The sequence below is a fragment of the Hevea brasiliensis genome, chromosome 13 (genome assembly GCF_030052815.1).
Source record: "Hevea brasiliensis isolate MT/VB/25A 57/8 chromosome 13, ASM3005281v1, whole genome shotgun sequence".
NCBI lineage: Eukaryota > Viridiplantae > Streptophyta > Magnoliopsida > Malpighiales > Euphorbiaceae > Hevea > Hevea brasiliensis.
The window spans coordinates 89,349,243-89,364,778 of record NC_079505.1 but is presented as its reverse complement, the minus strand read 5'-3'; the positions used below and the strand labels follow the sequence as shown (position 1 = coordinate 89,364,778).

At 33.9% G+C, this 15,536-nt stretch overlaps 1 non-coding gene across 1 annotated transcript; it reads right to left on the bottom strand.

The window, feature by feature from the left end:
- Window positions 1-2,166: 2,166 nt before the first annotated feature.
- On the bottom strand, window positions 2,167-2,248 carry TRNAS-GCU (transfer RNA serine (anticodon GCU)). The gene has a single exon. It is a non-coding gene; the product is annotated as a tRNA-Ser (tRNA).
- Window positions 2,249-15,536: the final 13,288 nt, after the last annotated feature.

Sequence of the window (15,536 nt, the reverse complement as noted above, 5' to 3'; positions counted from 1 at the left end):
GCCCAATATGGTGGAATATCTATATGTATGAATTGATATATGCATTCAAAAATTAAGTAGATGGAAAGGGACTGGCCTCAAGAGATTGATTAATTAGTTGGTGCATGTTTAGCTTTAGTTAGCATTAGATGTACAAAACACAAATGGGTGGAAAAGTTGTTGTTAGTGGGGAGATAAGATAAGAAGATCTTGTACTAAACATTGACAACGTATTGAAATTCTGTGTCTCTATGATCTCAACCTTCTCCAAAAGGAAAATTTTTTTGTTTTTGGGAATAAATCATTATTGTTACTTGTAAAGAGGTTCAATTGTTTAGCTGAGATGTCCACTTGGATCAGCAATTATTGTTTACATAACTAGCTAGGTAGTACCATATCTTATATTTAGTCAGCTTGCTTTCATTATACACATGACATAAATTTGGTTCTCTCATAAGTATATATATTTTATACTTTAATTAGTTAGCCTAATTAAATGGTTTAGTTCTTGATGTAATTATAACTCTACCTTTCATTACTGCATGCCTAAATAGTAATGTATGGCTATCATTTAAAGTCAAGCAATGAAAACACAAGTATAACTAATGTGATTTGAAAAAATTAAAAATGATATCATATGTATGAGAAGTGAATATAAAGCAAGGTTATTAATTTGTAAAGAGAATTAGTATAATTTAGTTTAATGGTTCACTATGAATCTAAAATATAAGATATGTGATAGAATTCATCTATTAAATATATAGATCTCATGTGTTTGTGTTTTGGATGATGATGAATTGGATTTAAGTAAGAATTTTTCTAATTTAATTGTGATGAGATGATAAAATGACCATTTTCAATGGAATGACACATGAAAATTGAAAAGAGTGCTTTCCTAAATCATTTCCCTTTAGATTTCTAACATTCCATTAACTAACATGGTGAAACATTCATCATTTAGTTTAAGAATCGTAGGCTTCTTTTGCCCATAAATGATCATAATATATAATGACCAATTTTTTCATTTTATTCGGCTTACAAATTTTTTTTTTTTTTTGATAAATCGTTAAAACAAAAGCACTACCCATTAGACCTTTTTGAAAAAGCATCAATTTTTTTCTTAATTTACTATTTTTTTCTCTATTAGAATTTTTCGATTCATCTAATGTTAATTATTAATACAAGAGTTAAATTTTACTTTGTTAAAAAAAAATTTTGTAGAAACTCCCAATTTTTTATTGTTTGAATTTTCTATTTGGTGGCCAATATTAGAAATAAAATCAAACCATTAGGCCAATATTAGATTGATAAATTATGTTATTGGGCATTCTTTTTCGGAGAAGATTGAGAAAAATATATTGCGGATAGGAAAACTAATGGGACGTGGGCAGGCAAAGACCCAACTCTGATGGGCTAAGAAAGGTAATGGGCCATCCCAAATAAAATTGGTATGGCAGCGTGCCATTGTCAAAAGTCCAATAGTTTAAAGAAGGATAAATTATTTTTTTATTTCTGTTTTACATTTCTTATATTTTCAAAAATAAATAAAATTTAATTTTTTTTTATTAATGATTTATAAAAAAATTATTGCGAGTATAATCTGTTAAAAAAATAATAATAATTTCTAGTAAGAATTATCTGATACCGAATTAAAATTGATATGAAAAAATATAATACAAAATTTAATTATGAGAATGACATACTTGATTAATAAGATTTAGACTGTTATATAGAAATTATATAGAATTTGTTAGGATTTTAAAAGTTTGTTATTTATAAATAAATATGATAAAAGTGAGATTTAATTGATAAAATTAGATTAAAGTGAAATTTTAAATTTTAAATAATGTGATAAATTTATTTTTATCAGATAGTTACTTAGGATAGTTATCGACCAAACCGTATATTCGTGTAGGTATTTTTGGTGGGATTTTATCAATTATCATCGCTTTGTTATTTTTTTAATTTAATCATTAATTAAAAGATTAAAAATTAACCAATGAAAAACTAATAATAATAATAATAATAATAATAAAGGATAACGTATTCTGACATATATTAAAATACTTTTAATAATAAAAAAATTTTAAAAATATAAAGAGTTAAAAAAATAAAATTTAAGATTATATTTATTTATTTATTAAAATATAAGAATCAATGAAAAATAATTTATGAAAAAAACGGTGTCGTCGCCTGAGAGATTCGAACTCTCGCGGGGAAACCCCATGTACTTAGCAGGCACACGCCTTAACCACTCGGCCAAAGCGACTTTGACGTTGCAGTGCTTGAAAAGAATATCTTCATGGTAGACTCCGTGTATCATTATCATCGCCCACTGTCAATAGCTCTGGCTAAACTTCTTTGATTCGGACCATAAAATTATTATAAATAAAAAATTATAAGTTTAATGTTTATACTCATTATTTAATCACGACATTTAAAGTCCTAATTGCAAAAAAAAAAAAAAAATGACTTATTGAATTATTTTCTCCCAGTGTCAATAAAAATATTTAATAAAAATTAAATTTTAATTAATTAAAAATAAGAATTTTCATCTTTACTAACTAAATTAATTTTGTTTTATTGAGTATACTAACAGTATAATGATATAAATGCATATACACATTTTGGTTACTTGAATAACTTAAAATTTTAAATAATTTTAAAAACCTCACTTTCATATTTTTTTATATTTAAATTTTATTTTATTTTAAATAAATAATTTTAAAATGCTATTCAATCCATCCATAAAAAGAAATTAAAAAAAAAAAACTATCACCCTCCTCGGTTGATCAATCTAATCATGTTTAGGGGTGAGTACTATTTGGTTCAAATCGAATGAACTGACTAAACTGATTGATTTTGGTTTTTTCGATTTTATTTTAATAATATTCAATTCAATTCAATTTTAGCTTTTAAAAATTTTAGTTGTCACGACCCAACCTATAGACCGGATTGGTACTAGAACCTGGGCCAGCCTAAAACCCTTGAGGTCCGTAGTAAGCTTAACTATTCCTCAACCCAATTCTAAGGCCCATTTGGGCCCAATTTTAATAATTCATCTGGACAGAGTCCGACCATAAAATGGACAATCCCCCGTTTTTGACTCGCCGGACCTGTAAACACAATATATAATACACTGGGGAGCTCAACTCACCCTCCACATAATCAAAATGTCATAATTCGAATGGGAGCTTAGCTCCCTCATTCAATACCATCATACATATAGTTAATAATTTTACAGGTCCAATATAACTTTTATAATACAGGTCCAAAATAAAAATAAGTACTTCTAACACATGCAGAATCTAAAACTTAACTCAATTGTACAAAATATATTAAATACTATTAATGGACCTGCGAAGAAGAAATCAGGTTAGCCACAACAAATAATCCTCCTATAGCCTAGAAAAATAGATGAATAATAGTGAGCGTTCGACTCAGAGAATAAAATACTAATTTTAACTATACTTCCAATAGTTATCTAAAGCTAATGCACCCTGTTAAGTGAAATACAACATCGTCATAATTTTCATACAATTCATATCATAACAGCAAAAAGGCAAATTTAGAGTACTCACACACCCAACACTGTTAAGCAATACATATATGGGAGTTGATCCCCTATGCAGCCCTCTTAATCCAACATCTGTCAGCGAGTGTCTCTCAAACCAGACTTTTGCTTAATAAACCAAATGCAAGGTTCCAGCGAGTGTCTCTCAAGCCGTGTCTACCCCGACTTATCCATAAAGGACCGAGTCCCAGTGAGTGTCTTTCAAGCCGTGTCTACCCATCCTGTCTATGTCCAATACCATACCACACGCATGCCAATTCACACACACTGCTCCAAATTACCACAAACAACATCCATAACACTTCATCAAATTAAAGTGCAATATAAATCATGCCCAGTATTTAACTACATAGATATATATTTATAAGTGATGCATGGACATACTTAAACATATAATAATATCGAAATTACAATTAAAATTAATATTTTACTCACAGACTTAACCGAAGTCATTGCGGCGGCTGGACGGAGGAGGAAGGCTGTCCCGGCTCACCTAACAATTTCATAGTAATTATTTAATATATTTGACTCGATACAAGCTTGGAAAAGGCCAAAGACACCCTAGGTCGTGCCCAAAATCCGACAGAGTCTCCCCTATACCTAGAACCTACCCAACCTGCAAAAGGGTTCAAAATACACTTCTATATCTATAAATCACACATCCACAACTCAATCACATCACATGGCTCCTCCTGGGCCCATCCAAACAATCAACAATCACAATATGAAAAATTAAAGTGTAATCCTTTTAATTAACCCCTTTTGCAAAAACTACCTATATGAGCTCTAAAAATTCTAAAACATTATTCCACGGTCCTTAGCAATATTACTAAGCTAATGCAAAATGAATTACAATTTTCTAAGTTACTACAAATATTTTATAGATTTTTAATTGAATTCAAGCACTATACAGCCCTCTTAATCCAACCTCTGCTAGCGAGTGTCTCTCAAGCCGGACTTTCACTTAATAAACCAAATGCGGGGTCCCAGCAAGTGTCTCTCAAGCCGTGTCTACCCCAACTTATCCATAAAGGACCGGGTCCCAGCGAGTGTCTCTCAAGCCGTGTCTACCCGTCCTGTCTATATCCAACACCATACCACACGCACGCCAACACACACACACTGCTCCAAATTACCACAAACAACATCCATAACACTTCATCAATTTAAAGTGCAATATAAATCATGCCTATTATTTAACTACATATATATATATATATATATATATATATATATATATATATATATATATATATTGATTGTAACAATTTCCTTACATTTCGTAGGTGACCCATCTCATCTTAAGGATAAAAATGCCGAACTCCTTTCAAATCTTAGATGCAAAAAACTGAGTGATTTTCAGTATTACAAAACCACTTTCCTTACTAGGGTAATGCTTAGAGAAGATTCTAGTCAGCCCTTTTGGAAAGAGAAATTCCTTGCTGGACTTCCAATCCTTTTAGGAGAAAAGGTTAGGAATAAAATTAAGGAAGCATTTGGAAATCAAATCCCGTATGATAAATTAACCTATGGTGAACTAGTCAGTCTCACTCAAAAAGAAGGTTTAAAGATCTGTCAGGATTTGAAATTACAAAAACATTTGAAATGGGAAATGAGAAAAACTCGACAAGAGTTAGGATCTTTCTGCAAACAATTTGAAATAGGAACCAAAAACCCTACTCCAGACTGTGGAGGAAGTTGTAGCAGAAAACCTTACAAAAAATCATCCCAAAAATACAAAAACTCTTCAAAACCAGAAAAAGATACCTATTACAAAAAAAACCTCCAAAAAAGACTAGTAAACCTAGTCCCCAATCCAAATCAAAAATAAAAAGTTTTACTTGCTACAAATGTGGTAACAAAGGCCACACTGCAAATTTTTGCAAGTTAAACAAAAAACTTCATGAGTTGCAATTAGAAGAAGAAGTTATTAATAAAATAACTGCTCTTTTAATTGAAACTGAAAGTGAGTCCAGTAATTCTGAACCCACAGAAGAAGGATTACAAATTGATGAATTAATCACAAGTTCATCATCCAGTTCAGAAAATGAACTGTTTACAAAACAAAAATTGAAAATCAATGTTCTTTCAAAAGACCAGAAGTTACTCTTAGAAATCCTTACACAGGTTGAAGATTCTCAACTACAACAGGAATTTTTAGGAAAACTTTTAAAAACCTTTGAAGAACAACCAATACAAAAACCTTCTATTCTGCCTTCTGTTTCAAAAAACACATATGACCTTACGGCCATATTGGGTAGAAAGAAGACTTCAAAACAACCAACTGTTTCAGTCCAAAGCCTCCAGGAAGAAATAACAGCTGTTAAGATTGAACTTAACGAGCTTAAGGAAAAACAGGCACAGGACTCAGAAACACTTCAAATATTACTTTCAAAACAAATCAATGAAGAAGTCGAAAAAGAAGATGAAGAAAATACTTTAGAAATTCAAAGTCTTGAAAAACCTACAAAGGATTTTCTCTTCATTCTTAATGAGATTTCTTTCAGAAAATATTTGATAAGAATTTCGATAGTTTTTTCAAAAGATTTCAGGATCGATACAATTGCCTTATTTGATACAGGTGCAGATATAAATTGTATTAAAGACGGCATTGTTCCAGAAAAATTCCAAGAAAAAACTACTGAAAATCTTTCAGCTGCAAACAATTCCAAAATCAAAATTAATTACAAAACAGAGGCTTCAATAGCCAGTTCAAATCTTCTTCTACAAACTTCATTTGTTTTAATAAAAGATATCAGTCATAGTGTCATTTTAGGGACTCCTTTCATTAATTTGATTACTCCCTACAAAGTCAACTATGATAGTATTTCTTTTAAAACAAAAAACCAAAATCTTGTTTTTCCTTTTGTTGCAAAACCCAAAACAGAGAATTTGAATATCATAAAGGCTTATTCCATTTTTGATAATTAAATAAATGTTTTGGAACAGGAAACAAGACCGCATTTACAAAAAACACGATTCTTTTTAAACAAGCTTGTTTTCAAAAATCAATTTTTTGATTACTGCTTATTACAAACTAACCCTTATGAGTTTTTACAGATGACAGAATCACCCAACAATGGAGATTTAGTCCATTTTGGACCTATAGTCCTCTCCAAAACTCCTGCTCAAAAATTCAGAATTAATATAGCCAGAACTGCATATGTTCCCTCAGAAAGGCACCAATGTTTATTAAACAATCTTTGGACTCTAATACAAAACAAACGATTGGGAGTAACAGCTCTCAATGCACTTTGTGTTGAGTTTGAAGAAGCTAATAATTATGTGGCTGACCTCCTTAGCAGAATTAAATATCATGAGGATCATATCATGGTAGCTCAATCATTCATTGAGTTTTTACAAAACCAGATTTTATACAATTCCATTACATCCAGAATTAGTCCATCAGATCCATCCACTTCTAACCAAAATCATCACCTTGAATTACAAAAACAGGAATTTGAAGGCCTAGGATCCCCACTGGATTCTAGTGTAAAATTACCATTGGCCCCACTGGTCAATGTGAAAAATTATCACCACAGTGAAGTCCTCTTTGCTTCACTTGGTGCCAATAGGTCCTTAGCACATTTCCAAACCCGTTGTCTTTCGAAGAAATTCAGGCAACAAGTTCTCAACGGTCTTCCTCAAGAGATCCGCGAGCAGATCCTACAAAACATCATCCAGTCCAGAATCAAAGAGCAACTGGATGTTTTCCAAAAAGGTCTCAATTTTACAAAAAGCAATCAGCAAGGTCACCATGGATGGTCATGGGAATGGGAGTACTACTCAAAACCCCGTTTTCATTGCACTCAGGAACATCCTAACAGATATCCTCTGTGCTATCCAGACTGTGAACACAGCTTAGATTTCAGCATTCCCCGCTTCAAAACCACTCAGATGTCTGGTACCCGATATCTAGATGCCCGAGAACTCTTCAAATGGGGTATGTTAGCTGGAGTCCGAGTTACAAAATCTGATTGTGAAATGATAAGGTTTTTGGGAAATAGAGTCCTTCAAGAAGTAAGAAGACTATTATTCTTCCTAAAACCAGTCAACATACAAATTATTTCAACACCTCCAGAAGTATTAGCAAATGGAGAGCTACAACAAGCGATCCATTACTTCTATCTGGATACAAAACAGCCTGATACCAAGGAGACCCAAAGATCGAAAGGGGGATGAGCTAACAGGGAAGAAGTAATAATCTAGATCTTGAACAATATATAAATAACTAAAGAAATAAACAAAATGCACAAAGAAGGAAATCTTCAGAAATGAAAATTAAATTTGTAAATTAAATATGAATATACATGTATATATTCAATAGACGACAGAGCCTGTCCGTTATGAACATATATACGTATATTTATGCAGATCAGGCGGTTGAACCGACCATATGCATGCTAAAGAAATAAATTTGAAATTTTGTAAAAGAAATTGAAGAAAACTTACTTCAAAATCTTATAAAATTTGTAAGATTTGTACAAAGGTTTTGGAGATGTAATTCCGGGTAGGACTTACAAAGGTTGCTCAGCACATGAGCTTCCTAAGATCTACTACAAGGAAGTTACAGGGTTTGTAGGTTTGTAGGTGAGGTAGAGGTAGGGCAGGATGGGAAGTGAATCGACCTTCTTGCTCCTTCTGAACCTCGGTGAGACTTCTTCAGGACCTTCTTCGGATTCTCGGCTTGAAAGGGAGAAGCTTGAAGAGGGAGAAGCTTGGGTAAGCTTTTGTTCCTTTGAAGTGGCCTCCCTCTGCCTTGGATGGATGCCTCCTTAAATAGAAATATCCAGGGGCAGTTTTGTAATTTTGGAAAGTTTGAACAGTGTCCGCCACTTGATGCCTTCACGTGTGAACAGTGATTCTTGTCTCCTTCACATGCGAATAGTAAAAAGTGAACAGTACAAGATATGACAGGTGAACAGTGTCCTGTCTGTTTTTGAAATAAAGGAAAAGGAAAAAGAGAATAAAAATGATTACAAAGGAAAATAAAGAGAAAGGTAAAAGTTTAAAAATAAAAGCAAGATAATTTTGCCGCCATAAATTTCTTTTGCCGGTCTTAAAATTTTCTTTTTCTTTTTCTTTTCTTTTCTTTTCTTTTCTTTTCTTTTTCTTTTCTTTTTTTTTTATTTTTTTTTTATGGAGTGGAGCTGGGACCACTCTTTTATCCTTCCATCATGTTTTGTAAGTTGTGCCATGTCTCCTCGTTGTCACTTGTTTCGTCATCTGACGAGACAGAAGATAAGTCGTAATGACTTTCATACTGAACCATGTAATTTTCATACCTTGTTTCAATATGAAAGGGTTTTGGAGCTGGCAAATGTTCGTAATGAATAAATATCCGAGAGTATGTACCCGTATGGACTAGCGCATATTCTGGATATCTGTGTTTTCGCCAGTTTTCGACTACTGTTTTTGCTCGCCATTTGTTGAGTTGGACGAAATAGTCTTCATGATTGCATGGCCAATCCGGAAGATGATAGAGAGGAGGTTGTTTTGTATCCAGGTAGAAGTAGTGGATCGCTTATTGTAGCTCTCCATTTGCTAATACTTCTGGAGGTGTTGAAATAATTTGTATGTTGACTGGTTTTAGGAAGAATAATAGTCCTCTTACTTCTTGAAGGACTCTATTTCCCAAAAACCTGATCATCTCACAATCAGATCTTGTAACTCGGACTCCAGCTAACATACCCCATTTGAAGAGTTCTCGGGCGTCTAGATATCGGGTACCAGACATCTGAGTGGTTTTGAAGCGGGGAATGCTACAATCTAAGCTGTGCTCACAGTCTGGATAGCACAGAGGATATCTGTTAGGATGTTCCTGGCTTTATGCCCGCATTCATGGCTTTTATGCCCGATTACTTATTATCATGGCTTTTAGTCATACTGATATGTTATCATGATTTTTTAGCCATACTAACTACATATGTAGTTGACGTACTGAGCTTATACGTCCCATGGTATGACGACCCGAGACACTGCAGTGTCCAGTGCCAACAACCCATTATCTAGTTTAGTCAGCCTGTCATAGGTTACTTGGGCATCGAAATTTATTGAAATGAGTTAAGAATAATAGCAACTGAAAATATTAGTAATTAAATAAAAGAGTAAGAATATTTAAAATAAATTAGATTAGTTATTTAGTAGAAAGTATTGAATGAAATGATAAAAATATTTGCAAAAGAGATATAAGTATATTATTACTGTGAATTTACAAATAAATTGCTTCTTAAGAGGAATAAATTAGAACGAAAGATAGTTGATACTAGAAGTATTATATTAAATTAGATTAAATTCCAGAGTATCCAAAGTATAATCCATTTCTTTCTTTATTTGTATATTAGTTTCTTTGTTATATTATCGCACCACTAAGCAGCAATGCTTAGAGCAATGGATTTGTTTCCTCGCGCAGGTACTGAAGGCAAAGCCCAGCGAATATTAAACAGGCATTTTGGAGTTTTGATCTGCAGAGTGTTCAAGGTTATCACCTCCTCAGCAATGCATATAGATAGGGCCCATATAGGTCATAATTTGTATTTTGTATAAAATGCTTAGTTATAGTATTGTAATGTAGATTATAAAAATGTAATTAATAGGTATGTGATGTAAATTAATGAAGATTGAAAATTTTCATGTATGAGTTGAGCATGAATTGAATATGTATGAAAATGAATGGATTTGTACAAATGAGTATGTGAATTGCAAGAATTGAATGTGAGATGACTATGATGAGTATGAATGATATTTTCATTGTAAAATATTATTAAAAATTTCAAGCAGGTGAATAGTAAAACATGCCAACTGATAATAAAATAGGAGAAACTCCGTCAGTTTCTACTTAGACCATAATTTATTTTAAAATATAATGAGTTCAAAATTATTAAAGGAATAAAGTAAGATAAGAAAGGATACTCCGGCACCGAGTATGACATGTTTTGCTCGGCTACACTGTAGTCGAGTGAGGGGTGTCACAATAGAGCCGGGTGTACTATGCAATAAAATATGTGATTTTCACAGGCAAGAAATGATCTGATATAGTCAGACGATCTACAATTACCCATATCGAATCATATCCCTGCGTGGTACGAGACAACCTAGTCACAAAATCCATAGTGATCATTTCCCATTTCCATTCTGGGATAGGAAGCTCTTGCAGCTTCCCTGATGGCCTCTGGTGTTCAAACTTCAACTTCTGACAAGTCAAGCACTTGGACACAAAGTCTGCTATGTCTCTCTTCATGCCATTCCACCAGTAACTATCTTTCACATCATGGTACATCTTGGTGGAGCCTGGGTGGACATTGTACGGTGTATAGTGTGCCTCTCGCATGATTTCATTTATGAGATTGTCCACGTCGAGCACACATATCCTGGAACCTTTCATAAGGGCACCATCATTGGCAAATCCAAACTCACCACCTTTACCCTGCTGTACTATTTCTATAATCTTCATCAATTGCTGGTCTTCGTGCTGGAAAACTCTGACTCTGTCTCGCAGGTCTGGTCTCACTGAAAAATGGGCCAATAATACCCCCTCATTTGAAAGATCTAAGATCAACTCATGTACTTCCTAAATCAACGGTCTCTTCTTCGCTGATATGTGCGCCAAGCTACCAGAAGATTTTCTACTCAAAGCATCTGCTACTACATTGGCCTTCCCAGGGTGGTACTGGATGGTACAACCATAGTCCTTCAGAAGCTCCATCCATCTCCTCTGTCTCAAATTTAAATCCTTCTGTTGGAAGATGTATTTCAAACTCTGGTGGTCAGTGTATATCTCGCACACTTCACCATACAGGTAATGCCTCCAGATCTTTAGTATAAAGACTATAACTGCCATTTCCAAATCATGGGTGGGGTAGTTTTGCTCATGCCTCTTTAGCTGCCTTGACGCATAAGCTACTACTTTTCCATTCTACATCAAAACACACCCTAAGCCAACTCTTGAGGCATCACAGTACACGATATATCCTTCATCACTCATCAGTAATGTCAATACAGGGGCGGTAGTTAGACATTCCTTAAGCTTTTGGAAGCTTTCCTCACAATCATCTGTCAAAATGAACGGAATATTCTTCCGAGTTAACTTAGTTAGGGGAGCTGCTATCCAGGAGAAATTCTGTACAAAGCGTCTATAGTAGCCAGCTAGGCCCAAAAAACTTCGCACCTCAGTGACTATTGTAGGCCTAAGCCAATCAGTTACAGCCTCAATTTTCTTGGGATTCACTTGAATGCCTTCACTATAAACCACGTGTCCCAAGAATGAGATGCTTTCTAGCCAAAATTCACATTTTGAAAATTTGGCATATAGCTAGTGCTCCCTCAAAGTTTGCAACACCATCCTCAAATGCCACACGTGTTCTTCCTCGGTTCGAGAGTACACCAAAATGTCATCCATGAATACGATGACAAAACGGTCCAGGAATGGCCTAACATCCTGTTCATCAAATCTATGAAGGTCGCTGGTGCATTAGTGAGTCCAAAAGACATTACCAAGACTCATAATGACCATATCTTATCCTGAATGTTGTCTTTGACATATCCTCATTTTTGATTCTCAACTGATGGTAGCCTGATCATAGGTTTATTTTGGAAAAGAATCTAGCCCCTTGGAGCTAATCAAACAGATCATCGATCCGAGGAAGTGGATACTTGTACTTCACAGTCACCTTATTCAGCTGTCTATAATCAATACACAACCTCAAGGATTCATCTTTCTTTCTCATAAATAGAACAGGAGCGCCCCAGGGTGAAGTGCTCAGACATATGAAACCCTTGTCCAAAAGCTCCTGTAGTTACTCCTTTAGCTCTTTCAATTCTGCTAGTGCCATCCTACAAAGCGGCATTGATATGGGGTTTGTACCCGGCACAACATCAATACAGAACTCTATTTTCCTTCCTGGTGGCAACCCTGAAAGTTCCTCAGGGAAGACATCCATAAATTCTCTAACAACAGGAACATTTTCAATGTTAACACCTTCTACAGATGTATCTCTGTAACACCCCTATATGCATAGCCTGGTATATTTCATTATTTCGGTGACCGGTGTCAATCCGGATAATTAAGAGAATTAGAACCACATCTAAAACACCTAGGTAAGCCCTGAATGCAAATAATTAGTGATTGCTAGATAGTTAAGTATAAATAAGAAAAATAGAACATAAAAGGTTAAATGAGCCAGGAGTCACAGCGATGGGTGACCTTTCCGGGAAGTGACTATGAGGTCAGTCTTAGCTCGAATTTTGAACAGGAAAATGGGACGCCGCTGTCCTTAGGACTATTGTGAACACAGTGGAAAAGAGAAAATCACAGAAAATAATTAGGTCAGGGATCTGGAAGAAATATTGAATTACTTGCAAACCGGATCAGACTGGTGAGGGGCAATTTGGTCAATTCACCCCTAGAGGTGACTCCTCACTTAACTGTCAAATAAAATAGAAAAAACAAAAATTTCATAATCGAGAATTAAATTAAAGAAACAAGGAAAAATAAAGGAAAAAGAAAAAGAAATACAAAGTTGATTTATTACATCATGTGATGACATCACATATGATGTCAAAATTAATTTTAATTTTCCCACATTTTTTGACTAAGTCAAATACACATAATTAAACCTAAAAGACAAAAAAGTTAAAAGCAATCTCACTTCTTCTCCTTTTTCAAGTTTGGCCGAACCCATGCTCACACCCCACCTCCATTGCCAATCCTCCATGAAAGCTTGAACTCAAGCTTGAAATCCTTCACTTAACCCTAATTTTTCCCCTAATTACTTCATAAAAGCTTGTTATCTCAACTTAAGAAGGAGATTGAAGAAGAAACCAAGAAGGAAAAGTGAAGAAAATTGCTAATTGAAAAATCAAAGTTGAGATTAGTAGTTTAATTTGAAATTCTAGTTTAATACTTGTGCTTTTAGTTCATTTAACCTATAAATTAACTTAAAAGAAAACAATTATGAGGGACTAGATGGAAAATTCAGCCAGCATTAAGGGGTATTGAAATTTCATGATTTTGATGGAATTGAAGTATTAGTTAAGTTGAATTAAGTGTATAGAGGTTAATTATAAACTTTAATTGTATTATATTGTATAATTGTGTAATTAGGGTTCTTAAGCCTCTTGAAAATTGAGGAAAATGGTCAATTGGTGCAATTAACCCTAATTGAGGTGAGAAATGGTTAATTGAGACCATTTTGTGGTGTGTTTGAATTGATAGAACTAAGGTGCAATTCGGGTTGGTTAGGATTCTTATTCTGGCAGCTTGACCTAGGTCTCTTTCAGGGACTAAAATTGATAATTTACCAACCCAATTGGTGTGAGGCTAATTGAAAATGAAAATAGACACATAATGACACATTTTTCATTCAGGAACCATGCCCAGAAAATGACATTAACATAGTAAACAATTAGGTCAAACTTGGGTGTAGTGTACTGCCACTGTACCAAAATGACCAAATAAACAATGTTTGTTCATTTGGCCATAACTTGGGCTATACATGTCCAAATGACCTAATTTTGGTGGCATTGGAAAGGTATGACACAGCAATACAACTTTTATGAAGAATACTAATCCAAATTCTGCCCATAACCCAGTCATTTTGCCACCTAAAATTAGTGGTCCAAAATTGCCAGAACCAAAGTAGGTGCCCAGAAATCTGGGTTAAACCAATCCGGCTAGCCATGTTCAAATGGCCATATCTTGAGCTACAAAACTCCGAATGGAGTGATTCAAAAAAGAGAATAACGTTAAGACAATAGAGAACAACTTCTATGAAGAATACTTAGCCAAATTCCCACAGCAACATGACCAATGGAACAGTGCAAAATGGGACATTAAACTGAAAATTTGAAATTGTGCCTAGGAGACCTAAAAATTGAAGGGGCAACCAAAATCAACAAATTAAGCAACCAAAATGTGGTATGTGAGTGAAATTAAACTTCCCATACCTATTAAGTATAAGAAAGTCAATAATTTGACTTAAATAGTGTCATGAATAGTAAACTCCAAAAAACAAAATTCAAAGAACGTTAAATTAAGCATATTAGAGCTAGACATAAGTAATTGTGAATTTATTTTTGAATTTATTATACATTATGATACTGAAATACTGTAAAATTATGTGTTTCAGTTGAAAAGAATACCGGGAAAGAACCCGAGACATCGAGTCAAGGCCTAGAAGCGACTCACACAAGGTTTATGCACAACATAAAATTTTTCTCTAAATTCTCTTGACAATTTATTTTGATGAATAAATTGTGATTTATTTTTATTACAAATTTGTGAATGAAATGAATATTATACTTTTGACTTAAATTATTGGAAATTTAATTGTATGTGTTTGAATTGTCAATAAATGTTTAGTAAAATGTTAAGATAGTTTTGAAACCACAGTGTCATGACCATATATCTGAATTTCTCAATAGCATGCCTAGTAGGAGGAATTAGTTTTGAATTTTGAATTTCCTCTCTGGCTGAAGTGTTGAGGTGTGTGCCAGTAGAGGAAGAAAGTGAATGGGTACCCATAGATTGAGCTAGCTAGCCTTGAGATTTCTCATAAGCCTCCGGCTATTAAGATGAACATTGTACTGATGGCATAATATAACTGTATGTTTTTATGAAATTTATTTTGGAACTTTCGAAATGAGACTGTTTTGAGTAAAATTATAAATTGTGTTTTGTATTTATTTTCATTTTCAGTACCATATTTGAATAAATGTGATTTGATTTATGTATAAAATTTAATTTTAGTATGTTGTGCACCACTGAATCATAGTCCTCAGCGATGGCTGTTTATTGCTGTTGCAGATAGAGAGGCTAGTAGAGCAGCGGAGTGAGCTGCTGAGGATTTCAGAGCTACTTCTATGTAATACCCTCACTTTAGCAAGTCCGTACATTCTACTGTTTTGGTGACCGGTGTCGGTCCGGACAGCTAGAATGTCTGGTACTATACATAAAACTAGAGTGAGGAGTCATAAATAGACCAAA